This window comes from Rhinoraja longicauda, unplaced genomic scaffold (genome assembly GCF_053455715.1).
Source record: "Rhinoraja longicauda isolate Sanriku21f unplaced genomic scaffold, sRhiLon1.1 Scf000517, whole genome shotgun sequence".
In the NCBI taxonomy this organism is placed as follows: Eukaryota; Metazoa; Chordata; class Chondrichthyes; order Rajiformes; family Arhynchobatidae; genus Rhinoraja; species Rhinoraja longicauda.
In genome coordinates, this window is record NW_027601734.1 from 10,084 (window position 1) to 37,205 (window position 27,122).

Below are 27,122 nucleotides of genomic sequence, written 5' to 3' on the forward strand. Positions count from 1 at the left end.
CTTTGCTGTCCGGTGCTGTTGAAGGACTGTTTTTCCAAGTTAACAAAAATAAATGCCTTGTGGTTCTTTTCCAATTGTAGCCAATGCTTTGCAGTTGCCCTGAGCTGCAACGATGTATAAGAAACGGGGACAAGAGTGGGTCATCAATTAAGATCATGCTTGATCCAGTCTTAGCTTTGGCACTACTTGACCTCTGCATACCATTTAATTGACCTGAAATTTAAATGCCCATCAATCTCCACATTGAACATAAAACAACTCCATTGCCTCAACTTTACAGTGGAGACTTGGTCACAACTCTCTTTTAGAGAAGAAATGTATTCTATTTTACATCTTGAATGGGTGACTACTTATTCTAAGACCATGCCCCCCAGTTTTAGATCCTGGCGAATTAGGAACACATCATTTCAGCATCTATTCTGTCAATCTCCTCAGAGTCATCGATTCTTCAATAACATCACCTCTTATTCTTCGATGTACCAAAGATACTGTAGAGAGCATCCTGTCCGGCAACATCACAGTCTGGTTTGGGAACAGCTCTGCCCAGGACAGGATGGCCCTGTAGAGAGTAGTTCGTTCGGCAGAACGCACCAAGGGAACTACACTCGTCCCCCTGCAGGACCTATACATCAGGAGGTGCAGATCCAGAGCAAGTAAGATTATGAGGGACCCCTGCCACCCCAGCAACGGACTGTTCCAGATGCTACGGTCAGGCAAGCGCCTCAGCTGTCACCTGTGCTGTCTTTGTGGAGTTTGCACGTTGTACCCTGTGGCCGCGTGGGTTTCCCCCGGGTGCTCCGGTTTCCTCCCACGTTTCAAAGATGTGCGGCTTTGTAGGTTAATTGGCCTCTGTGAATTGCTGTGACCTATATAAAAATCAGGAGGGTGAACGAATCCTGTGATTATGGTTTTTTGTGAAAAGAACAAATAAAGCTGAAGAGGGGATAGAGAGGATATTAGTTGAAGAATTCAATGCTGATACCTTTGGGTTAGATTCATAGAGTCATAGAGTGATACAGTTGTGGAAACAGGCCCTGCAGCCCAACTTGCCCACACCGGCCAACATGTCCCAGCTACACTAGTCCCATCCGCCCGCATTTGGCCCTTATCACTCCAAACCTGTGCTATCCATGTACCTGTGCCACTCTTTCTTATAGGTTGGGATAGTCCCAGTCTCAGCTACCTCCTCTGGCAGCTTGTTCCCCACACCCACCACACTTTGTGTGAAAAAGTTACCCCTCAGATTCCTATTAAATCTTTTCCCCTCACCTTAAACCTATGTCCTCTGGTCCTCGATTCACCTACTCTGGGCAAGATCTACCCGATCTAATCCTCTCATGATTTTATACACCTCTATGAAATCACCCCTCATCCTCCTGCACTCCAAGGATTTGAGTCCCAGCCCACTCAACCTCACCCTATAACTCAGACCCTCTAGTCCTGGCAACATCCTCGTAAATCTTCTCTGTAGCCTTTCCTGCTTGAGGTAAATCTTCTCTGTAGCCTTTCCAGCTTGACAGCTACCCAAGCAGCATATGAGTAATGTAAAGTCTATATTACTGTTAATGCCAGTGACCTGGTTACATTGTTCGATGGTTGCACCCAGGAACGAAGAAGATTGCAACAAAATGATGAACACTGCCCTGCCCGTCACAGATAATGACCTCCCCACCAAACAAGGGAACCTAGAGTAATCTAGAACAGTCGCTGCCTCAAAAAGCCAGCCACCACCATTTTACGCCTGCAATCAGGAAGAAGGTATATGTGCATGAAAACTGTAATGTCCAGGTTCAGGAGTAGCTTCTTCCCAGCAACCATCAGGCTATAGAACATTACAAACTCACAAGATCATAATTGATAGGAGTAGAATTAGGCCATTTGGCCCATCAAGTCTACTCCGCCATTCAATCATGGCTGATCTATCTCTCCCTCCTAACCCCATTCTCCTGCCTTCTCCCCATAATCTCTGTCACCTGTACTAATCAAGAATCTATCTATCTCTGCCTTTAAAATATCCACTTAAAATATCCACTTGCCTCCACAACCTTCTGTGGCCAAGAATTCCACAGATTCACCACCCTCTGATTAAACTCCAAACTACAAACTGCTTTGATTGCACTTGGGATTTGGAAGCATTACCTTTGTCTTTACACAATATTGTTTTTTTTTTGTTATTTATTGAACTTCTTTATGTTGTTTAGTATGGTGTCCATGGATTGCCATGTTTCATATCTGTTGTGCGTTTGCAAGGACTTCATTGTTCCATTTTGTGACATATTGGAATAAAACACTCTTGACTTGACTCCTTTGTTACTCAATCCTGAGTCTCCATTTCAGGGAAGCCTACACTAAAGTATTGGTTAATATCTCCTCCAATAATCCATTTGACCCTGGATCACACCCTATCTCCGACATCTCCTTCCTTGGTCCCACCATTCCTCCTGTCACATTCCCTGCCACTATTTATGTCTTTTTCCGAATTGTGATTCATTCTCTTGCATTTCAGGGTCTGAAGAAGGGTCTCGGCCCGAAACATCACCTATTCCTTTCCCCCAGAGATGCTGCCTGACCTGCAGATATACTCCAGTTTTTTGTGTCTATCTTCGGTTTTAGATTTTAGATTTTTTAGGTTTAGAGATACAGCGCGGAAACAGGCCCTTCGGCCCACCGAGTCCGCGCCGCCCAGCGATCCCCGTACATTAACACTATGCTACACACACTACGGACAATTTTTACATTTACCCAGTGAATTAACCTACAAACCTGTACGTCGTTGGAGTGTGGGAGGAAACCGAAGATCTCGGAGAAAACCCACGCAGGTCATGGGGAGAACGTACAAACTCCGTACAGACGGTTTAAACCGGCATCTGCTGGGCGGTGCAGCGGTAGAGTTGCTGCCTCACAGTGCCAGAGACCAGGGTTCAATCCTGACTATGGATGCTTGTCTGTACAGAGTTTGTACATTCTCCCCATGACCTGCGTGGGTTTTCTCCGAGATCTTCGGTTTCTTCCCACTCTCCAAAGATATACAGGTTTCTAGGTTAATTGGCTAGGTATGAATGTGAAAAAAAATTGCCCCTCGTGTGTGTAGAGTAGTGTGTCTGAAGAAGGCCCACATGAACTGCCGGTTGCTAAACACTTTAAATCCCTCTCCCATTCCCACACCGACCTTTCTGTCCTGGGTCTCCACCACTGTCAGTAGGGTTGCCAACTATCTCACTTCCCAAATGCGGGACAAGGTGATGTCACCACCCCACGCCCCACGTGACCTCACCCAGCCAGTGGCCACGTGCTCCCACTCCCCACCGCGGGCAGCTTCTCCTCCTTCAGCGGCTGTTTCCACCAATGGTGACGTCGCCGAAGGCCGCTGCCAACGACGGACGGTCGCGACTTCACAAAGATGGGGGCCTCCTCCCGCAGCGCCTCTCTCCTCTCTTCTCTCCCCTCCCCTTCTTCAAGAGTAGCCGCCGCCCGCCTCGAGTAGTCCCATCTCCGCTGCCCGACTGAGTATTCTGGAGCTCCCTCCTCCTCCCTGCACGCGCGGTAAGTGCCTTTCGCCGCCAACGGCTCCACGGAGGGGAGTGGACGTGGGGGCCGAGTGGGTGGAGGGAAGGGTGGGGGTAGGAGGGGGGTGAGGGTGGGGGAGGAGAGAGTGGGGGGGAGGGGGCGGTGGGGAAAGTGAGAGTGGGTGAGGAGAGAGTAGGGGGAGAGTGGGACTGGGGAGGGGGACAGCAGGGGTGGGGGGTGGTTGGGGGAAGAGAGAGGGGGTGGGGGGAAGGGGAACAGTGTGGGTCAGAGAAGAGGGGAGAGTGGGGTGGGGAGGGGAGGGGAGTGTGGGAGCAGAGAGGGTTGGAGGGAGAGTGGGACGGGAAGGGGGTGGTGGTGGGGGGAAGAGAGGGTGGGGGAAGGGGACTGGGGGTCAGGGAAGAGTGGGGGGGGAGGAAAGGGGGAGAAGGTGGGTGGGGGGAAGGGGACAGTGAGAGTGAAAGGGGGAGGAGAGAGGGGGTGTGGGGGGGAAGGTGGTGGGGGAAGGGGGACAGTGGGGGTGGGGAAGAGGGGCCGTGGGGGTGGGGAGGGGCAGTGAGAATGGGGGTGGGGCGAGTGTGTGGTGGGGAGGGTGGGGGTAGGAGGGGGGTGAGGGGAGGAGAGGAGTGGGAGAGAGTGGGGCTGGAGAGGGGAGAGTGGTGGAAAGGGGGATGGTGGGGAAAGGTGTGGGGGAGAGTGCGAGTGCAGGTGGGAGGGAGAGTGGGACTGGGGAGGAGGGCAGAGTGCAGGTGGGGAGGAGGAGGGGTGGGGGGAAGGGGACAGCAGGGGAGGGGGGGTGGTGGTGGGGGGTTGAGAGAGTGGAGGAGGGGGACAGTGGGGGTCAGGGGAGAGTGGCGGGAGGGAGGAAAAGGTGGGGGAAGGAGACAGTGAGAGTGAAAGGAGGGTGTGGGTGGGGGAGGAGAGGAAGTGTGGGGGGCAGGGGGGTGGTGGAGGGGGGAAGTTAGTGGGGGGGAGAGATACGGGGAGAATGCAGGTGGGTGGAGGAGAAGGTAGGGGTGGGAGGGGGGTGAGGGGAGGAGAGAGTGGGGGAGGCGGGGGTGGGTGAGGAGGGGTGGAGGAGAGTGTGGGGCTGGGTGAGAGTGGGGCTGGGGGAGAAGAGAATGTGGGGGATGGGGAGAGAGGGGGGGGGAAAAGGGGCCAGTTACAACCGGCCCTTTGAGGGCAACCATAATGCTGATGTGGCCCGGGGTGAAAATGAGTTTGACACCCCTGATGTACATGATTAGCACGGGTGTCAGGGAAATATAGAGAGTCATGAGTGATACAATGTGGAAACAGGCCCTATGGCCCAACTTGCCCACAAATGCCCCAGCCGCACTAGTCCCACTTGCCTGCGCTTGGTCTATATCCCTCCAAACCTGTCCTATCCATGTACCTGTCCAACTGTTTCTTAAACGTTGGGATAGTCCCAGCCTCCACTACCTCCTCTGGCAGCTCGTTCCATACACCCACCACCCTTTGTGTGAAAAAGATACCCCTCAGATTCCTATTAAATCTTTTCCCCTTCACCTTGAACCCGTGGCCTCTGGTCCTTGATTCCCCTGCTCTGGGCAAGAGATTCTGCGCATCTACCCGTTCTATTCCTCTCATGACCAGATCAGCCATAATTGAATGGCGGAGTAGACTTGATGGGCCGAATGGCTTAATTCTGCTCCTAGAACTTTTGAAGGACAAACCCGCACTGCACGTCTTTAAGACATGGGAGAAAGGCTGGAGCACCCGGAGGAAACCCACACTGTCACAGGGAGAAGGCTCAAACTCCACACAGACAGCACCCGAGGACAGGATTGAACCCTGGCTTCTAACGTTGCGAGGGGCCAACTCTACCAGTTGTTATTTAGAAAGTACAATATCAGATAGTCTAATAGTTAGCCATCTCTGCCGTCAGTAATGGAGATGGTTTCTCTTTTGTTTTCAAATCAGTTTATTGCCGGTGTGAAACACAAAGGCAGGTGAATTACGGGCGCAACCAATGGACTATAGGTGCAGGAGTAGGCCATTCGGCCCTTCGAGCCAGCACCACCATTCAATGTGATCATGGCTGATCATTCTCAGTCAGTACCCCGTTCCTGCCTTCTCCCTATACCCCCTGACTCCGCTATCCTTAAAAGCTCTATCTAGCTCTCTCTTGAATGCATTCAGAGAACTGGTCTCCACTGCCTTCTGAGGCAGAGAATTCCACAGATTTACAACTCTCTGACTGAAAAAGTTTTTCCTCATCTCCGTTCTCAATGGCCTACCCCTTATTCTTAAACTGTGGCCCCTTGTTCTGGACTCCCCCAACATTGGGAACATGTTTCCTGCCTCTAACGTGTCCAACCCCTTAATAATCTTATACGTTTCGATAAGGTCTCCTCTCATCCTTCTAAATTCCAGTGTATACAAGCCTAGTCGCTCCAGTCTTTCAACATATGACAGTCCCGCCATTCGGGGAATTAACCTAGTAAACCGTGGTGTCATCTATCTGCCTGTGGGTTGTTGCTGAAGCAACACGGATGGGAATCTAACGCAGGAGCAACAGTGATGACACTGCCCAATCCGACTGCCCTCAGTGTTTTCATCAGGGAGACTGTTTATGGCAACCATTAGTGAAACTCCTGCAGTTCAAACTCTCCACACATTGCACAACTGAAGATAGACACAAAATGCCGGAGTAACTCAGCGGGTCAGGCAGCATCTCTGGAGAGAAGGAATGGGTGACATTTCAGGCCGAGACCCTGCGTCAAACAATAGACAATAGGTGCAGGAGTAGGCCATTCGGCCCTTGGAGCCAGCACCACCATTCAATGTGATCATGGCTAATCATTCTCAATCAGTACCCCGTTCCTGCCTTCTCCCCATACCCTCTGATTCCGCTATCCTTAAGAGCTCTATCTAGCTCTCTTGAATGCATTCAGAGAACTGGCTTCCACTGTCTTCTGAGGCAGAGAATTCCACAGATTCACAACTCTCTGACTGAAAAAGTTTTTCCTCATCTCAGTTCTAAATGGCATCCCCCAACATTGGGAACATGTTTCCTGCCTCTAACGTGTCCAACCCCTTAATAATCTTATATGTGACCTAGAGTCAGTGGTTACAACTGAAAACAACTGAGTTAAAGACGACATAAATATTATAAAACAAGCAGTGGGGCAGCACGGTGGCGCAGTGGCAGTTATTGCCTTACAGCACCAGAGACCCGGGTTCAATCCTGACCACAGGTGCTTGTTTGTACGGAGTTTGTACATTCTCCCTGTGACCAGAGTGGGTTTCCTCAGGGTGCTCTGGTTTTCTCCCATGCTCCAAAGACGTAGGTTAATTGGCTTTGGTATAATTATCTTGAATTATATTTGAAGGCGCTCGACATCGATGCGGTGTCCTGGGAGAGCCTTGCAGCTGACCATACGAGGTGGAGAGGTACCCTGAACCAACATCTCAAAACGGGGGAAGAGAAACTGATGAAGACAGCGGCAGACAAGCGGGCACGCAGAAAGGAGTGCGGCAACTTAAACAGACCAGAGACCACATACAAATGTGACCTTTGCGACAGAGAATGTCGCTCCCGCATTGGTCTCTTCAGCCACAAGCGACGTTGCTCTAGCCGAGGTTTGGAGCCAGCAGCCAACTAGGATGCATCATCAGCCATGACCAAGGGGGCCTAAGAATGATCAATTGTCCCTACTGTGTGCGGGATACTGCTAATGTGTGGCGATCGCTGGTCGGCGCAGACTCGGTGTGTAGAAGGACGGGCCTGTTTCCACGCTGTATCTCTAAACTAAACTAAACAGCACAATTATAGAATTGATTTGGCCAAAGGTAGCTGTGATCCAGTGGAGAAATGTAGAAAAGGGGGAAGACGGCGGGTGAAGAGAAATGACATTCTGGCCTTCCATCACAGTGAGGAGGGGACTGGAGGGGACTCACTGTGATGGATGTTTCTTTTTTTTGTTTTTTTGTTTTGTGTTGGTTTGTGGTTGTGTAAATTGCTTATTTTATTGCTCTTACTGTTGGACTGTGGGTGACGAAACCTCGTCCAAAAGACTTGTTTTTTGGATAGTAGTCAATAGTCAATTTATTTGTCACATACACATAAATGTGCAGTGAAATGAAAAATTACCCGCAATTCAACAATAAGACCAATAAGAATAATCAATAAAAATGCAATAACACATACCATCATAACCAACACCAAACAAAAGAAACATCCATCACAGTGAGTCTCCTCCAGTCACCTCCTCACTGTGATGGAAGGCCAGAATGTCTTTATGATAATAAAGGTAATTCTGATTCTGAAGAGTACAAAATAATTTGATCGCAGTTAGCTAGGTCCCAGAGTTTTCTAGAATGCTGTTGTATTTAATAAGATCACCAGAACAAAAATCTTAGGATGTATTTAACATGATTGCAGCAGCAAGCAGCAGCAGTAGCAGCAGCAGCAGCAGCAGCAGCAGCAGCAGCAGCAGCAGCAGCAGCAGCAGCAGCAGCAAGCAGCACCAAGCTGTGTTGCTTGGGAAGTAGTGTGTGGGGATTGTGTGGGGATTGTGTGGGGATTGTGTGGGGATTGTAAGGAGTAAGACCTGTGTGATCTCCCGGACTAGTTTCGATCGCCTAGCTTGGGGTCGGAGAGGAATTTCCCGGATTTTTTCCCAAATTGGCCTGGGTTTTTTATCCGGTTTTTCGCCTCTCCCAGGAGATCACTCAGTTCTTTTGGGTGGGCGGTTGGAGCGGTTGGAGTAGCGGCCGGGCGGTAGGTTTAGTAACCGAGCGCGGGGCTTTGTTTGGAGAGTATGACTGCCAGGGCAGTTTTTTGTTCTGGGTGTCAGATGTGGGGAATCTGGGAGTCTGATAGTCTTCCAGACATCCACATCTGCGCCAGGTGTGACGAGATGGGGCTCCTAAGGGACCGTATTAGGAACCTGGAGCGGCAGATTGATGACCTCCGTCTGATCAGGGAGAGTGAGGAGGTTATAGATAGGAGTTACAGGGAGGTGGTCACTCCTAGACCACGGGAGGTAGACAAGTGGGTCACTGTTAGGGGGGGCAAGGAACAGAGGCAGGGACTAGGGAGTACCCCGGTGGCTGTACCCCTTGGAAATAAGTACTCCTGTTTAAGTACTGTAGATGGTTTATATGCAACCAATAACATAGTTACCTCAGTACCATTAACCCCGCCTAGTTAACATCAATCATAACGCCTTCCCTTCCTGGGTACAGTTCAGTAGAGGAACGTAGCCAGTGCTTGAAGATGTATGTAATACGCTGTGCTATCATTAAAAGATGTTGTACGCTTTAAGAGTTTGTGAAGTATTGATCGACATGGTGTCGGAAGTGGAAGACACTTGCGTCTCCTGTCTGTCGGGTTTTATTTCTTTCTTTTGATTTGTGCCTTTTTGTGCTTAATCTCTCTGACCATGGCGTCCTCTTGCAGAAAGCCCGCGCAGCTTGTCTTTGATGCTGACATTTCTGAGCGCTGGGACACGTTTGAGTTTGATTTCACCCACTTTGTCAACGTCGCACATCGCGCTGATCCTGACTCCCTTAAAGCCTCCCTCCTACTCAACCTTGTCGGACCTGATGCCATGAAGAGAGCCAGAACTTTCACCTATGCTCCAGCGGTCCTGGGCGACGACGACGTGGAGATTACCCCTGCAGAATCTGCCAGTGACCCCGCTTGCCTGCTACGTAAGTTCAGGGAGATTTGTGACCTGCCCTCGAACCGCATTCTGCAGAGGGCACGGTTCTTTACAAGAAAACAGTTGCCGGATGAACCTGTTGAATGTTTTATTGCTGATTTGCGTTATCTCGCCCAGCGGTGCCGTTTTGGTGACATGACGGAGCAGCTCACTAGAGACATTTTAGTAACTGGCATGCGTGACCAGCAGCTACGATGTGAGCTTCTAAGGGATCCGGATCTAACGTTGGAAAAAGCTATGCATGCCTGCAGATTGTCTGAGGTCGTTGTATTGCCAGATGACCACCGAGACTCGGCCAATAAGTCTATCAACCTGGCTGGGTGTAGGAGACCCCAGCCTCGGATGGTAAACAATGCTTTTCTGCCGCGTGCCAACCCAGGTCCTGGTGAAGTGCCCCAAAAAAGGTGCCCAAACTGTAACTACATGCACCATAGACTGTCTACCTGCCCTGCTTATGGCAAATTTTGTAACTTTTGTAAAAAGTTAAACCACTTCTCTGCGGCCTGTCGCTCGATCCGTTCCCGTGGGAGACAGGCACAGATTTCCAGACCCAGTCTAAACATGCTGAGGCAATCTGATGGCTGTTACGATTTACAGCCCAGCCTGGTCGACTCCTACGAGGCAGATCCAATTAATCCTCCTGAGAATTCGAATGTGTTTACCCTCCTACACACAACCGCCCAACGCTCTGATCCCTCTGTAGCTCTGACTGTCAATGGTGTGTCCTTCCTTGCAAAGCTGGATACAGGTGCGAAGGTCAACGTATTGTCAATAAATCTTTTCAATAAGATAAGGAATAATGAGCCCCTGGTTGTTGACAACGCTACGTTGCATGCCTATGGTGGAGAAATTCTAAGGCCTGTGGGGAGGGCTGCTTTAACTTGTGTGCTGCAAAAGGCAACGAGAAACCTCGTTTTCTATGTTTTGAACTCTGACTGTGTAACCCTGCTGGGCAACCGTGCGTGCCAAGATCTTGGCCTGGTGTCCTTCGACCGCACGGTCCACAAAGTGCAACTGTCGTTCAACCCTGTTGTGGAATACCAGGACCTGTTCAACGATGACCTGGGAAAGTTACCACTCACATATCGTATTTCCGTTGACCCAAACGTACAACCTGTAGCCCGCGCAGCTCACAGGGTGTCTCACGCCATGAAAGACAGGGTCGAGGCGATGCTGAATAACATGGTCGAAAAGGGGGTGCTAGAAGCGGTTAGCGATCCCACCGCTTGGGTCTCCACTATGGTTGCCACGATAAAGAAAGACAAGAATGAAATACGTGTGTGTATCAATCCGAAGGACTTGAACCTTGCAATCAGGCGACCACACCACCCCATGCGGTCTGTTGAGGACGTGGCGGCTCAGGTCGGGCAGGCCACCATCTTTTCGGTCCTAGACGCTAAGAACTCGTTTTGGCAGATCCCGTTGGACAAAGAGTCTTCTGACCTAACGACCTTCGCCACACCGTTTGGCAGATTCAAGTTCCTGCGAATGCCATTCGGCATTAATTCCGCTAGCGAGGTGTTCCAGCGAACTATGGAGCAGATATTCTCGGGCCTGCCATGTGCCATCATCGTGGATGATATCCTGGTTTATGGGAAAGACATTGCGGAGCACGACCTGAACCTCCGCAGCATCCTGGATCGGGCGCGGAAGGTCAATCTGAAGCTGAATCCCAAGAAATGCCGGTTCCGCGTCCCAGAAGTCACGTATGTGGGACACGTCTTCACCTCTAACGGACTAAAACCCGACCCCTTGAAGGCAGCTGCCATCTCCGAGATGGCAGCCCCCACCGACGTGCCAGGTCTACAACGATTCTTAGGCATGGTGAACTACCTGGGGAAGTTTATACAAAACCTCAGTGAGCTGAGTGCTCCCCTGCGGCAATTGACAAAAAAGGATATTGCCTGGGCCTGGCTCCAACATCACCAGCAGGCCTTTGACTGCCTCAAGTCGAAATTGATTGACACCCCGACGTTGCGGTACTTCGATGTAAGTCGCCCCATCACCGTCACCTGTGACGCTTCCAAGTTCGGTCTGGGTGCGGCTTGCCTTCAGTCTGTCGATGGATCGTTACATCCTGTCTCCTATGCCTCCCGCACCATGACGGACACCGAGCAGCGGTACGCTCAGATCGAGAAAGAGCTGCTCGCGGTGGTGTTCGCCTGCTCCAAGTTCAGAGATTTCCTGTTCGGCAGCAGATTTACGGTCGAAACCGACCACCAGCCACTGGTGACCATCCTAAACAAGCCAATTCACGCTGCCCCCGCCAGGCTGCAGCGTATGATGCTACAGCTCCAGCGTTTCGAATTCGACATCATCTACAAGAAGGGCACCGAGATGCACATTGCGGACACCCTATCGCGCGCCCCGCGGACCTCCTGTGATCGCCACCCCTACGAAACAGAGGACTTGCTTGTACTGGGCGTTAATTTCATTCCCACCAAGCAGCTACAGGTGTTGGCCGAGCACACCGCTGCCGATCCAGTTTTGCAGCGGCTTGCCACGGTGATTAAAGCAGGGTGGCCAACAAAGCGCTCCGCTGCGCCATCTGAAACACAGCCTTTCTTCCTGGTCCGCGACGAATTGGTGCTCCAGAATGGCGTCATCGTCAAGGGACATAAAGTTGTGGTCCCGTCCTCCCTGTTTGACTCTTACTATTGCGCAGCCCATAGCGGACACCCTGGGGTCGATGCAACACTCGCCCACGCTCAGTGCCAATTCTACTGGCCCGGAATGGCCAAATATATCCGAGACCGAGTTTCTGCCTGCTCCACGTGCAACAGTCTTGCTCCACACCAGCAGCGACAGCCCCTGCTGCAACAGCCTGCCCCTGCCTTGGCCTGGTCCTCGTTGGCTGCTGACATCTTCGAGTGGCGTGGTAACCACTACCTTGTCCTGGTCGACTCATACTCAAACTGGTTCGAGGTGGATTTACTGACATCCCTCACGTCGGAGATGGTGATCCGAAAGCTGCGGAAACACTTCTCCACTTTTGGGTCCCCTGTCAGGCTGCAGACTGACAACGGCAGGCAGTTTACCAGCCGAGAATTCAAAAGTTTTGCGGACAAGTGGAATTTTGTGCATTTCACCAGCAGCCCTGAGTACCCACAGAGCAACGGACTTGCAGAACGGGCCGTCCGCAGCGCCAAGCATCTGATGGAACAGGCGAGACTTTCCAACACTGATTTGTACTTGGATCTCCTAAACCTCAGGAATGTTTCCAGGGATCCGGCCATGGGGTCACCTGCTCAGCGTCTGATGTCAAGGAATACCAGATCTACTATCCCGATTGCCCAGCGCCAGCTGCAACCTCGGGTGCTGGAGCCTGCCTCCGTGCAGAGGCGTATTCAAGAGAAGCATGACAGCCAGCGGCGTTCCCACGATCGGTCGTGCAGACCACTCGATCCTCTTTTGCCTGGACAGGTTGTTCGGTTGCAGACCGCCGGCGGTCACTCCCGTCTGGCCACCGTGGTTGGGGTGGCCGACTCACCTCGTTCGTACCTGGTGGACCATGAGGGCACCATCTACCGAAGAAGCCGACAACACCTGCTTGCGGTTAATGAGCCAAAGCCGCAGCCCCCGGGACCCTATGCCCCGCCGCTCTCATACCAGCAGCCGGCTGCCGTCCCGGCCAGCGTTCCTTGTATGCTTCGGTCCCCATATCGCGCGCCCGGTTCCCCTCTGCGCGGGTCCCCTGTTGCCGGTTCCCACTCTCCCGGTTCTACCACCGCACCTCCCTTCCCTGGTTCCCCTGCTGCCTCGTGTCCTCCGGTTTCTTCTGCTCTTTCGGGGGGAGGGGGAGACATTCGTACGCGCTCGGGCCGGATTAGTAAGCCACCTGTGCGCTATGGCGATTTTGCTTAATTCTGTTATTAATCCTGTTGTTGTGACAACAATCTGTTTAATTTTCTAGGGGGAAGGATGTAGATGGTTTATATGCAACCAATAACATAGTTACCTCAGTACCATTAACCCCGCCTAGTTAACATCAATCATAACGCCTTCCCTTCCTGGGTACAGTTCAGTAGAGGAACGTAGCCAGTGCTTGAAGATGTATGTAATACGCTGTGCTATCATTAAAAGATGTTGTACGCTTTAAGAGTTTGTGAAGTATTGATCGACAAGTACTGTTGGGGGGGACAGCCTACCAGGGGGCAACGACGGTGCCCGGGCCTCTGGCAAGGAGTCCGGCCCTGTTGCTCAGAAGGGTAGGGAAAGGAAGAGGAGAGCAGTAGTAATAGGGGACTCTATAGTGAGGGGGTCAGATAGGCGTTTCTGTGGACGCAGTCGGGAGACCCGGATGGTGGTTTGCCTCCCTGGTGCCGGTGTCCGGGATGTGTCTGAGCGTGTCCAGGATATCCTGAAAGGGGAGGGAGAGGAGCCAGAGGTCGTGGTACATATAGGTACCAACAATATAGGTAGGATAAGGGAAGAGGTCCTGAAAGGAGAATTCAGGGGGCTAGGAAGAGAGTTAAAAAAAAGGACTTCCAAAGTAATAATCTCAGGCTTACTGCCTGTGCCACGCGATAGTGAGAATAGGAATGGAGTGAGGTGGAGGATAAATACGTGGCTGCGGAACTGGTGCAGGGATTCAAGTTTCTGGATCATTGGGACCTCTTCTGGGGGAAGTATGACCTGTACAAAAAGAACGGGTTGCATCTGAACCCGAGGGGAACCAATATCCTGGCGGGGAGATTTGCTAAAATAACTGCGGAGACTTTAAACTAGTAAGGTTGGGGGGAGGGACTCAAACACAGATAGCTAATAGGCAGTGTGTGAGGCAGGAGGCAGAAAAGGGAAACACTCAGACCCAATATGTAGGAGAGAAAGAAGGGAAAAGAAATAAACTGAGAATAAGAAATGATGGGTCCCTTAAATGTGTATATTTTAATGCTAGGAGCATTGTAAGAAAGGTGGATGAGCTTAGAGCCTGGATTGACATCTGGAAGTATGATGTTGTGGCGATCAGTGAAACATGGTTGCAGGAGGGTTGCGATTGGCAATTAAATATTCCAGGATTTCATTGTTTCAGATGTGATAGAATCGGAGGGGCAAGAGGTGGGGGTGTTGCATTGCTTGTCAGGGAGGATATCACAGCAGTGCTTTGGTAGGACAGACTAGAAGGCTCGATTAAGGAGGCTGTTTGGGTGGAACCCAGAAATGAGAAAGGTTTAGCAACACTTATAGGGGTGTATTATAGACCGCCAAATAGGGAACGAGAATTGGAAGAGCAAATATGTAAGGAGATAGCAGATATTAGTAGTAAGCACAGAGTGGTGATTGTGGGTGATTTCAATTTTCCGTATATAGACTGGGAATCACATTCTGTTAAAGGGCTGGATGGTTTGGAGTTTGTAAAATGTGTGCAGGATAGTTTTTTGCAGCAATACGTAGAGGTGCCTACCAGAGAAGGGGCAGTGTTGGACCTCCTGTTAGGAAATGAGATGGGTCAGGTGACGGAGGTATGTGTTGAGGAGCACTTTGGGTCTAGTGATCATAATGCCATTAGTTTCAATATCATTATGGAAAAGGTCAAATCTGGACCAAGGGTTGAGATTTTGGATTGGAGAAAGGCTAATTTTGAGGAGATGAGAAAGGATTTAAAAGGAGTGAAATGGAAATTGTTGTTTTATGAAAAGGATATAATAGAGAAATGGAGGATATTTAAAGGTGAAATTTTGAGAGTACAGAGTCTTTATGTCCCTGTTCGGTGGAAAGGAAAGAATAATAATTTGAAAGAGCCGTGGTTTTCCAGGGAAATTGGACACTTGGTTCGGAAAAAGAGGGAGATATACAATAAATATAAGCGGCAGGGAGTAAATGAGGTTCTTGAGGAATATAAAGAATGTAAAAGGAATCTTAAAACGGAAATTAGAAAAGCGAAAAAAAGATATGAGGCTGCTTTGGCAAGTAATGTAAAAGTAAACCCCAAGGGGTTCTACAGATATGTCAATAGCAAAAGGATAGTGAGGGATAAAATTGGTCCATTAGAGAGTCAGAGTGGACAGCTATGTGCTGAGCCGGAAGAAATGGGGGAGATATTAAACAATTTCTTTTCTTCGGTATTTATCGAGGAGAAGGATATTGAATTATGTGAGGTAAGCGAAACAAGTAGAGTAGTGATGGAAATTAGGAGGATTAAAGAAGAGGAGGTACGGACACTTTTGAAGAATATAAAAGTGGATAAGTCTCCAGGTCCTGATAGGATATTCCCTAGGACATTGAGGGAAGTTAGTGCAGAAATAGCAGGGGCTATGACGGAAATATTTCAAACGTCATTAGAAACAGGGATGGTGCCGGAAGATTGGCGCATTGCGCATGTTGTGCCTTTGTTTAAAAAAGGTTCTAAAAGTAAACCTAGCAATTATAGACCTATTAGTTTGACGTCTGTGGTGGGAAAATTAATGGAAAAGATACTTAGGGACAATATATATAATTATTTGGATAATCAAGGCCTGATTAGAAACAGTCAACATGGATTTGTGCCTGGAAGGTCATGTTTGACTAATCTTCTTGAATTTTTTGAAGAGGTTACCAGGGAAATTGATAAGGGCAAGGCTGTGGATGTTGTCTATATGGACTTCAGTAAGGCATTTGACAAGGTTCCACATGGAAGGTTGATTAAGAAGGTTAAATCGTTGGGTATTAATAGTGAGGTTGCAAGATGGATTCAACAATGGCTGAATGGGAGATACCAGAGGGTAACGGTTGACAATTGTATGTCAGGTTGGAGGCCAGTGTCTAGTGGAGTGCCCCAAGGATCTGTGTTGGGTCCACTGTTGTTTGTCATTTACATTAATGATCTGGATGATGGTGTGGCAAATTGGATTAGTAAATATGCAGATGATACTAAGATAGGTGGAGTAGTTGAAAGTGAGGTAGATTTTCAAAGTCTACAGAGAGACTTGGGCCTTTTGGAAGGGTGGGCTGAAAGATGGCAGATGGAGTTTAATGCTGATAAATGTGAGGTGCTGCATTTTGGTAGGACAAATCAAAATAGGACGTACAGGGTAAATGGTAGGGAATTGAGGAATGCAGTGGAACAGAGGGATCTGGGAATAACTGTGCATTGTTCCCTGAAGGTGGAATCTCATGTGGATAGGGTGGTGAAGAAGGCGTTTGGTATGCTTGCCTTTATAAATCAGAGCATCGAGTATAGAAGTTGGGATGTAATGTTGAAATTGTACAGGGCATTGGTGAGGCCGAATCTGGAGTATGGTGTGCAGTTCTGGTCGCCAAATTATAGGAAGGATGTCGACAAAATGGAGAGGGTACAGAGGAGATTTACTAGAATGTTGCCTGGGTTTCAGCACTTAGGCTACAGAGAGAGGTTGAACAGGTTGGGTCTTTATTCTTTGGAGCGTAGAAGGTTGAGGGGGGACTTGATAGAGGTTTTTAAAATTATGAGAGGGACGGACAGAGTTGACGTGGGTAGGCTTTTCCCTTTGAGAGTGGGGAAGATTCCAACAAGGGGACATAGCTTCAGAATTGAGGGACAAAGGTTTAGGGGTAACATGAGGGGGAACTTCTTTACTCAGAGGGTTGTGGCTGTATGGAATGGGCTTCCGGTGGAAATGGTGGAGGCTGGCTCGATTTTATTATTTAAGAGTAAATTGGATAGGTATATGGATAGGAGGGGATTGGAGGGTTATGGTCTGAGTGCAGGTAGATGAGACTAGGTCAGGGAGAATGGTCGGCGTGGACTGGTAGGGCCGGACAGGCCTGTTTCCATGCTGTAGTTGTTATATGTTATATGTTATATGTGATTGCCTCAACACCATTCTGCTGATTGCGCTGATGGGGGGTGGAAGTTCCCACTTTATTAATCCGTTCTTTTACCTGAATCATTTTGTTCTGCCCAGAACGCAGAAGGTGATGTAGCTGGTTTTGGAAGGAGGACGATGCGTAATAATAAATCAATGGATCAAGACAGCAGCTCACACTACCCAGGCACAGGGAGAGCTGGTAGGCAGAATAAAGTGAACTCCCTTTCCCGTGAATAAGATGCAGGATGTGTAACACCAAGATGATGTTAGTGGGTGTAAAACAGACAATGAACACACAGAGTACAATGATCGCCAGGACGATGGCATGTCTCTTCCCCTGCGGGTTGACCGCACTGGCCGAGTGCAGCGTTGAGATTATCTTCGCGTAGCAGACTGTGTTGACGACCAGGGGAACGAGAAAGCAAACGACCAAGAGGCAGGGTAGACAGTAGAAGATAAGGCCGTACGGGTCGTAGGAATACTGCGTGTCGTAGCAGATGGTGATGTCCAGGTAGGGGAAGTACACGGCCTGCTCTGTGAGTAAGAAGGGCAGAGTGCCGCAGATGGGGAGGAGCCAGGAGGCGAGGCAGAGACAGGCTGCTCGCCGGCGGCTCCGCCAGATGGTCCACCTGATAGGGTAGACCACGGCCAGGCAGCGGTCCACACTGAAGCAGGTCATCAGCAGCACAGAGCTGCACATGTAGGTGTAGAAGCTGCCCGTCACCAGGCGGCACAGGAACCAGCCGAGCCGCCAGTCGTTGCCGGAGAAGTGGTAGGAGATCTTGAGCGGCAGAAGCAGCGCGAACAGCAGGTCGGCAGCCGCCAGGTTGGTCATGTACATCACCGCCGTGTTGTTGGCTGCGCCCACCTTGAAGAGGAACACCAGGATCGCCAGCAGGTTGAGCGGCAGGCTGGCGGCAAACACCAAGGTGTAGAGGAGAGGAATGACCACCGTCGTGCCCGGGCCCGTCAGGCGTCTCCTCTCCGATCCCCACGCTGCGGGCATTTCATTTCCCCACGAGCCGAGGGAGTGACTCCCATTCAACACCCGTCTCAACGCCGGCACTGGCACCGGCACTGTTCCCCTCCTCTGGGAACCGCTGCTGTCAGAGATTTTGCGATACCGGCTCCCTCCAAAGGTTTTGGGAGAAAGGTTAATTCGGGAACTCGAGTTCCTCTCTGAAAATACAAGAGCAATAAAAAAATGATAATAATTTAAACACGTTTATAGACAATATTGCCCTTCGAGCCAGCACCGCCATTCAATGTGATCATGGCTGATCATTCTCAATCACTACCCCGTTCCTGCCTTCTCCCCATACCCCCTGACTCCGCTATCCTTAAGAGCTCTATCTAGCTCCCTCTTGAATGCATTCAGAGAATTGACCTCCACTGCCTTCTGAGGCAGAGAATTCCACAGATTTACAACTCTCTGACAAAACGTTTTTCCTCATCTCCGTTCTAAATGGCTTACCCCTCATTTTTAAACTGTGGCCCCTGGCATAGCCTATTTTCTAAATGGGAAGAATATTCTGAGATCGGAGGTGCAAAGGAACTTGGGAGTGCTGGTACAGGATTCCCAAAAAGTTAGTATGCAAGTCGAATCGTTAGTAAGGAAGGCAAATCCAATGCTTGGATTTATTTCGGTAGTTGATGTGGAAAGGATATTTTCACTAGTGGGAGACTCCAGGACCAGAGGCCATAGCCTCAGAATACAAGGACGTACCTTTAGAAAGGAGATGAGGAGGAATTCTTTTAGTCAGAGGGTGGTGAATCTGTGGAATTCATTGCCACTGACGGCTGTGGAGGCCAAGTCAATTGATATTTTTAAGGTGGTGATTGACAGATTCTTGATTAGTACAGGTGTCAGTGGTTATGGGGAGAAGGCAGGAAAATGGGGTTGAGAGGGAAAGAAAGATCAGCCATGATTGAATGGCGGAGTAGACTTGATGGACTGAATGGCCTAATTCTGCTCCTATAACTTATGAAATATCTCGTTATCTCAGTCCTACTTGCTGAACCCCAGTCCTGTGACCATGAGCTAGGTTACTGCCCAATTCACTTCGGCCCCACTGCGGACATTGGACTTTGTCTCTGGAACTGTGTGCTGCAATGCTGAGAACTATATTCTGCACTCTGTATCTTTCCATTTGCATTACCTATTGTTCTAGAGTTTGGCCTGATTGTATGATTTGTACACCATTGTCAAGTTTGCAGTCGACACAATGGTGATTGGGCTGATCACCAACGGTGATGAAACAAAATACAGAGCGGAGGTGCAGAACCTGGCGGACTGGTGCTCTAATAACAACCTGTCCCTAAATATCACCAAGACCAAGGAGCTGATCATCAACTTCCGTAGGTCACATAACGGGGAATACGCCCCGATCTTTATCAACGGGGACAGTGTGGAGAGAGTGGCCAGCTTCAAGTTTCTGGGCACTCACATTTCGGAGGACCTCACATGGTTCAATAACACTGCTGCGCTGGTCAAGAAGGCACAGCAACGACTGTTCTACCTAAGAACACTGAAGAAGTCAGGTCTACCCCAACAGCTGCTGACGACCTTCTACCGCTGCACCATAGAGAGAATCCTAACACATGGCATCCCTTTGTGGTACCTCAGCTGCACGGTGACAGAGAGGAAAGCTCTTCAGCGGGTAGTCCATAGAGCTTAGAGGACCATCGGAATACAGCTACCAGCCTTGGTGGGCATCTACAACACACGATGCCTCAGAAAGGCCACCAGCATCCACAAAGACGGTAGCGCAGCGGTAGAGTTGCTGCTTTACAGCGAATGCAGCGCCGGAGACTCAGGTTCGATCCTGACTACGGGTGCTGCACTGTAAGGAGTTTGTACGTTCTCCCCGTGACCTGCGTGGGTTTTCTCCGAGATCTTCGGTTTCCTCCCACACTCCAAAGACGTACAGGTATGTAGGTTAATTGGCTGGGTAAATGTAAAAATTGTCCCTAGTGGGTGTAGGATAATGTTAATGTGCGGGGATCGCTGGGCGGCACGGACTTGGAGGGCCGAAAAGGCCTGTTTCCGGCTGTATATATATGATATGATATGATATGATATGATATGAAAGACTCTTCACACCCCTGCAACAGTCTGTTTGAACTTCTACCATCGGGCAGATGATACAAGGCCTCCCCGTGACCTCGTGGATTTTCTCGTAGATTAATTGACTTGGTGTATGTGTAGGATAGTGTTAATGTGTTAAGCGCTGGTTGGTGCGGACTCTGTGGGCTGAAGGGCTTGTTACCACGCTGTATCTCTAAACTAAACTAAATCAATCCCATCCCTGGCCTGGCCTGAAGTTGATGGAGAGTGATAGAATCACAATGCAAGTGATTCTATGAATTATTCCAGCACAACAATGAAAATATATTTTCATGGATAATTAAGGGTTGGTTGGTGAAATTAACTCACTATGTTTGTTCTTCATATGGATTTAAAATAGCCCAAAATGACAAACTTCATTAAAAGTCTCCACTAGATTTTTCTCCATATCTTTAGACTTTAGAGATACAGTGTGGAAACAGCCCCTTCGACCCACCGAGTCAGTGCCGACCAGTGATCCCCGCACACTAATACTATCCTACACGCAAGGGACAATTTACAATGTTACTGAAGCCAAATTACCTACAAACCTGTACATTTTTGGAGTGTGGGTGGAAACCAGAGCACTCACAGAGAACCCACGCGGTCATAGGGAGAACATCGAAATTCTGTACAGACAGCACCCATAATCAGGATCAAACCAGGGTCTCTGGGGCTGCAAGGCAGCAACTCTACGACTGTGCCACTGCACCACCACCAGATAGATCTGTTTCTATCTATCACCCAGGAGCCTCGGCATCAACCCCCCCCCCCCCCCCCCCCCCACCTCCTCCTCACCCACCTAGTTTAGATTTTAGATTTAGAGATACAGCGCAGAAACAGGACCTTCGGCCCATCGGAGCCGCGCCGCCCAGCGATCCCCGCACACTAACATTCTCCTACACCCACTAGGGACAATTTCTTGCTTTGCTCTCATCTTTAGTATATGTTTGAAGCGCCTCACTCCGACCTCAACTACCACCCCTCCCTACCCTCTCTCCCCAGTTCACCAAACCGTTTCAGCTTATGCCACAAAATCTCTGAACAACAGCTGTCCAAAAAGCACTTTCCACTCTTCCCCCTCCCCCCCCTTCGCCTCCTCCCACTCCATGCCTTATCTTGACTTCAGCTTTCTATCCTTGTCTCAATAAATGCAGTGGTTTTTACCCCAATTATCCTTCACGTCACGTCAAAGCATTTCCTGCACTGATTATTCTTCACAGAAAACTATTTCTTCTAATCACCTTTTAAGTAATTGTGAGCAATGATAGCTCTTCATCATTGACATCCCAAGCAAATTCTTTCCCCAATTGCCTTCAAAGTTTTTCATTATCTATCTTCTGTTATTATATTACTAAAACTCTCATATATATTGCATTTAGTGCGTGCCCGAAATACAGCCAAAACGGTACACAATAGCGTGACAATTTTAGCAAGTTTCGTTACACTTTAAAAACAATTAACTTAATAAACTTTAATAAACGCTCCCCCCCCCCCCCCCCCCCCCCCCCACCAGGAGGACCGGTGCCCGTCCCGGCATGTCCTGCACCTGACCTTCCTCCCGTGGTGCAGCGCGTTGGCAGAGGGTCAAACAAGATGGCCGTCGCTGCCGCTGCAGGAGAGGTTTCCACCCAATGGGTCCACGGCTCTCTCTGGCTGACGCGATGGCTGCCCGGGGCGAATTGAGTGGCTCCCTCTCCTGTCCTCCCTCGCCCGCCCACAACCCCAGGGGACACTCCCCGGCTGCCAACGGGTCCACGGATCATCAGTTGGGGGGGGGGGGTAGCCAGGCCCGCGGGAGAGATTTAAAAATCACTTTTTAAACTTTAATACTTACGTAAGATGGCTGCAGCATCCGCTTGCACAGTTGGGGGAGGGTTGACGCTCGGAGGGGTGGGTGGGACAAGCTTGACACTTGTCGGTGTGGATAAGTTGGGCTGAAGGGCCTGTTTCTACGCTGTATGACTAATTTAATTAATACTAGACCAAGTGGACCCGTTGGGCCCATTCCTCGTGGGGGGGGGGGGGGGGGGTGGGGGGGCAGGGAAAGGGAGAGGGTATGATTGAGTGAGGCCTGGACCCAAAGCCTCTCTTGTATTGTAGCACCCTCAACCCCCCACTCATCCCCCCCTCCTCCCCCTACTAACCCACTCCATCCCCCCTAGCCACCCCCACTTGCTCCTCCCCTGCCCCCACCCGGGAACGCGGGGGGATGGAGTGGCTGAATGTTAGACCAATGCAGTAGAGGTTTGGGGGAGTTTCAAAGGGGGTTCAGGGGGGATTAATTGGGTGAATGGAGGGTGGAAGAGAGGGGGGGATAATGGGGCTGGGGATGGAGTGGGTGAGATGAGGATAAGGGGGTGGGTTGAGGAGGGGAAGATAAGGAGTTGAGGGGGGGTGGATGTGTGGTGCTCTTAAAAAAAAAAACCTGAAACCAATTTAAGTTAATGCAGCACAGGTTTGGAGGAGTTTTAAGGGGGATTAAGGGGGGAATGGAGTGCGTGAGTGGGGCTCTGAAGAAAAATGCTAAACACAATTTCAGTTAATGCAGGAAAGGTTTGGGTGAGTTTTAAGGGTGGGCGGGGTTGAGGTGGGAATGGAGTGCGTGAGTGAGGGGATGGGGTGGCTGAGTAAGGGGAGGGTGTTAGACCAATGCAGTCGAGGTTTGGGGGAGTTTTAAAGGGGGCTGAGGGGGGATGAATTGGGCGAATGGAGGGTGGGATAAGGGGGCTGAGGGGGATGGAGTGGATAAGGGGGGTTGAGGTGGGTTGTGGCGGGGGATGATAAGTGGGGTTGAGGGGGTGTGGATGGAGTGGGGCTTTTACAAAAACCTGAAACCAATTTAAGTTAATGCAGCACAGGTTCGGGGGGTTTTAAGGGGGATTGAGGGGGGAATGGAGTGCGTGAGCGGGGTTCTGAAAAAAATCCCAAACACAATTTAAGTTAATGCCGGAGAGGTTTGGGGGAGTTTTAACGGGGGGGTTGAGGTGGGAATGGAGTTCGCTCCCCCCCCTCCTCCCTCCTCCCCCTCTCCTCCCCCCCCTCCCCCTCACCCAGTCCATCACCCTCCCCCCCTTCACCCACCATCCCCCCTCAGCACTGCAGTCAGTCGGGCGGGTGCCCCATCTCGGCGTGGGAGAGGCGACTACACCTCCCGGCGGTCAGCGCGGCCCGATCTGAGGAGTGGCAGGCGCGAGGCATGCCGGGACGGGCGGCTGTGCTCCGAGGGGGGTGGCGGGGGCGCGCATTAGTGAAAGGTCCAGGGGTGGGCGGGGGAGCGCATTGGTGAAAGGTCCAGGGCGGGTTAGCGCATTAGTGAAAGGTCGGGGGGGGGGGGGGGGGAGGAGCTGATCTGTGGAAGACTTGCGGCTCGCATTGCATTGTGACGTCACAGGCTGAACACCGGCGGGGGGGTGGGGAGCGCGAGCTGATCTCATAGGTGCACGGGTGCCATTGTGACGTCACACGCTGAAGCCCTTCAGGAAATGGGTTAGAATTGAACATTTTAAACTTTAAAATCTCTCTAGCTTTAAAAATGTAGTTTCAATTTGAATGAAACCATCCACTGACACCATCCTTCCAGCGGCCATCTTCTTTCCCCTTCACTCTAAAATTCTTATGGGGTTGGACAGGCTAGATGCAGGAAGATTGTTCCTGATGTTGGGGAAGTCCAGAACAAAGGGTCACAGTTTAAGGATAAGGGGGAAATCTTTTAGGACCGAGATGAGAAAGTTTTTTTTCACACAGAGAGTGGTGAATCTGTGGAATTCTCTGCCACAGAGGGTAGTTGAGACCAGTTCATTGGCTATATTTAAGAGGGAGTTAGATGTGGCCCTTGTGGCTAAAGGGATCAAGGGGTATGGAGAGAAGGCAGGTACAGGATACTGAGTTGGATGATCAGCCATGATCATATTGAATGGCGGTGCTGGCTCGAAGGGCCGAATGGCCTCCTCCTGCACCTATTGTCTATTGTCTTATTGAGGCGTAAAAATATCAGGAGAGGAATACATCAGGTACATGGATAGGACAGGTTTTGGAGGGATATGGACCAAATCCTTGCAGGTGGGACTGGTGTAGCTGGAAGATGTTGGCCGGTGTGGGCAGGTTGGGCCGAAGGGCCTGTTTTCACACTGTATCACTTTATAACTCTCCATGACTATCACCCGCTGAGTTACTCCAGCGTTCTGCATCCCGAAACATCACCCACCCTTTTTCTTCAGAGATGCTGCCTGACCCGCTGAGTTATTCCATTTACTTCATGAATTTCTTGTTCAGGTGCCAGAGTGTGTGATTCAGTGTTGATCGCCTCCTCCCACTCTCCAGATCACTACTCTTTTCATGATATCGTTAACTTTCAGTGTCTTTCCACTTCCTTGAGCTCTCTGAGCCCGGCACTCCATCCACCAATGTTATGTTTCGCAGGTACTTGGCTCCTACCTCCCTCCGAGTTTTTGGCAAACCTGAAAGTCAGGATACAGCCCGGAATGTACGCAGTAATCTGGAAAGATTGGTTATTAGTAGGACGTTCCTTTAGGAAGGCGAATTTCTTTAGTCAGAGGGGTGGTGAATCTGTGGAATTCATTGCCACAGACGGCTGTGGAGGCCAAGTCAGTGGATATTTTTAAGGCAGAGATAGGTAGATTCTTGATTAGTACGGGTGTCAGGGGTTATGGGGAGAAGGCAGGAGAATGGAGGCAGCCATGATTGAATGGCGATGCAGACTCGATGGGCCGAATGGCCTAATTCTGCTTCTATCACTTATGAACTTATTAAAAGGATTTTGTTTTTGGATGACAATGAAGGCTATTCTAATCTATACAAGAGATTGCAGGTGTGTGGGGTCTTGAGGAAAGCACAAAGTGCTGGATTAACTCAGTGGCTCAGGTAGCATCAGTGGAGGGATTGAATAGGGAACATTTCGGGTCGGGACCCTTCTGAAGGGATTAGTCCAAAGAAGGGTCTCGTCCCGAAACGTTACCTGCCCATTCGCTCCCCCGCTGAGTTCCTCAGGTACTTTGTATTTTGCTTATCGTTAGAGGGCTGGCATTTAGTCTGCCCACTCTAATTACAGAGTTTTAGTCTTCGCAATCCCAACGAAACGGCCGTGCAATCTGTTTCCGATGACACGGGTAACCACGAACAAAAGAATGGCTTTGGATGTCAAGGTGCTAAACCCTCCTCTCTCACGCACGTTGGATAACGACTCATCGAGACAGACACAAACAACTTGAAGCGTGAAGAACTGTCCCGACCCAAAACATCACATATCTGTCCCGACCCAAAACATCACACCTTCCCTCTGAAGATGCTGCCTGACCCGCCGAGTTACTCCAGCAACTTTGTGCTTGCTCAGTACCCCACCATCCACTCACTGTCTCTTGCGTCTCCACTCGGGGAGACCGTTGCTACAACGCTCCCACATGCAACAGCTAAGCCAACCCGTCCTCAATTCCTTCAAGTGTGTCGGAAGGAACTGCGGGGGTTGCTTTACACTGAAGATGGACTCAACACTGAGCGAATAGGTGACGTTTCGGGTCGAGACCCTTCTTCGGGCGTCTGAAGTTCTTCCCGAAAGAACTTGAAGTGTGAAGATCTTCAGGCAAGACACAAAATGCTGGAGTAACTCAGCTCAGCGGCGGCATCTCTGGAGAGAAGGAACGGGTGACGTTTCGGGTCGAGACCCTTCTTCAGACTGATAAATATTATAAAACCAACAGCACAATTAAACAATTGATTTGGCCGAAAGAACTCTGGAGAACTTCAGCCGTCTGAAGGAGATGCTGCCTGTCCCGCTGAGTTACTCCAGCTTTTTGTGCCTATCTTCGGTTTCAACCAGCATCTGCAGTTCCTTCTTACACAACTGTATTAGACACATAGAAAATAGGTGCAGGAGGAGGCCATTTGGCCCTTCGAGCCAGCACCGCCATTCATTGTGACCATGGCTGATCATCCACAATCAGTAACACATCCTTTAACGAAAATGTCCAGTTACGCCAGTATTTTGTGTCTATCTCTCTCTCTCTCACACACACACACACACACATACATATATATATATATGTGTGTGTGTGTGTGTGTGTGTATATACACACACACATATATATATATATCAGTCTGAAGAAGGGTCTCGAACCGAAACGTCGCCCATTCCTTCTCTCCTGAGATGCTGCCTGACCTGCTGAGTTACTCCAGCTTTTTGTGAATAAATACCTTTGATTTGTACCAGCATCTGCAGTTATTTTCTTACACTATATATATATACACACACATACATATACACACACACATACACACACATATATACATACATATATATACACACACATACATACATATATATACACACACATATATATACACATATATACACACACACATATACATACATATATATACACACACACCCGCACACATACATATATATATACACACACACATATATACATACATATATACACACACACATATACATACATACATATATATATATACACACACACACATATACATACATATATACACACACACACACACATGTATATATATATATATATATAAAATCATCTTTCCTTCTTCTTCCCCTCCCCCTTCCCTTTACCCCTTACTCCACCCTCCCTGCCCCCTGCTCACCGGACTGTAGAGCAGAGCCCACGGCAGCCAGAACCATCCATATCACCAGCAACTCTGTCCGGGACATCCCGTGTGTGAGAGGATTCTCCCCACTCTTCACAAGTGAAGACCAGTCCGCTAACTGCCTCTCTCCTTCCCCCCCCCCGCTGTTTTCTCTTTTGGTTCTCTAGCCTCAGAAGCTGATACGTCGACTTCAGCTTGCACTTTTCATTTTATTATCCAGTTGAACGCTTCCTGGACAAAACTCCCTGTCTGCGTGTTTGGGGAGTGTTCTTAAAGTGGTCACACCTCTCCCGGTTAACCATAGCCTCACGATGGATGTCTCACTTGACAACTATCACTATGCCTTCAAGCACTAAGCGCTGAAATACCTTTAAAAATATATATATTGGTGTAAAATAG

General features: G+C 49.7%; 1 pseudogene; it reads right to left on the reverse strand.

Annotated features, from left to right (window-relative positions):
* Positions 1–26,787, reverse strand: LOC144591035 (proteinase-activated receptor 1 pseudogene; annotated as a pseudogene).
* Positions 26,788–27,122: the final 335 nt, after the last annotated feature.